The following is a 1,373-nucleotide window of genomic DNA, read 5'->3' on the forward strand; positions in this document are numbered from 1 at the left end:
AAATGTTTGGAAAAAAGTAAAAAAAAAAAAGAAAAAAAACCAAAAAAAGTGAAAAAAGATGTTTGGAATAATGTCAGAATCATTAGAATAAAAGCTTGTACCAAAAGTGACAACTTTAAATGATAATTTTTTTTTTTTGGCTTTCTTTAAAAGCCTCCTTTCCTCTTGGTAACTGCTAATGTAATTCAGCAGATATTAACACTCGAGAGGGCATATAAAATTGGAACAAACTGCAGGAAAAGAGCGATGTTGCTGGGACTTTTCCCTGAGTCTTCCTCTTTCCAAAGCTAAGGGTGGACTCCCTCACTGAGCTGGGCAGGAAGGCCTTCCCTCTTTAGCTCTGACTCACCTGAGAAGACTCACATCCTGTCTGCCTGGACAAGCAGCTGGCTGCCCTTTCTACCCAGAAAGGCTTCTGAACTGACAAGTCCAACCTGCTTGTTCTCTTGAAGCTTCAAGCCTCAGTGAGAAATAGAGGGGAAAGTAGAAAGGCTGAAACGCCTTAGCTAACTCAGCACCTTTGCTGCTTTTCAGCATTTGGCAGATCTACGATGATGCCCCCTGCCATGCAATTTGCAACACCTCCGCTGTTCTATTGTCCAGTGAGTCCTCTGATTGCAGCTTCGGATGTTGTGGCAATGCCAAAGTACTTGTAGTAACTTTAAATGTTTAGTCTCAGGTTTTGTATCTATCTCCTTAAGGATCAGTGATAGTTTCCAGGTAGTTTGTAGACCACACTTTGAGATGCATTGTTCCAGTCTTTTTTCTGTGAACAGAAAGTTCTGGAAAGATTAATAGGTAAGATGTAAAAAACCTGGTCTCATGTTAGCGCATTGAAAGCCCTGAGTAGTCCTGTAGCTAAAACCAAACCAACATTCTGTTTTATTTGTTTAATCTAGCATTTTCCCTTGTGTATAGAATCTCTTCTGTTGTTCAATACCTACTAATATCTTGAGGAGTGGTGCTGTCCGGATGACAATCTAGGAGATGTTAGTGTGATAGGTCTCCAAGCCTTCTTGCAATTCTGAGTTTTAAACAGGCCAGTTCTTCCCATTGCTTGAGTTATTGAGTCTATACTTCTCCTGCTTATGACATGATCTCAAACCAAATGTGTCTGCTGCCCCCCTTTTTTCCTCTGAGATGACTGTTGTGAAAAGAGCAAAGAACAAGAGGTGGAGTTACAGTAAGTCAAGGACCCTGGACAGAAAGTTGCTGAGACTGAGGCCAGGGAAAACAAGAATTACTGGTGGAGATGACAAGTCAGGTCTTGCCATGAGCTTCTAAGTTTCCACTTGGTGTTATTCAGGTAGGCTACTTGCAAGATCAGCTTTCCTCCAAAAAGCTTACGTCTGTTTTCAAACATAAGCTCACTG

Source organism: Sapajus apella, unplaced genomic scaffold (genome assembly GCF_009761245.1).
Source record: "Sapajus apella isolate SASKATOON/1434 unplaced genomic scaffold, GSC_monkey_1.0 scaffold16, whole genome shotgun sequence".
NCBI classification, from domain to species: domain Eukaryota; kingdom Metazoa; phylum Chordata; class Mammalia; order Primates; family Cebidae; genus Sapajus; species Sapajus apella.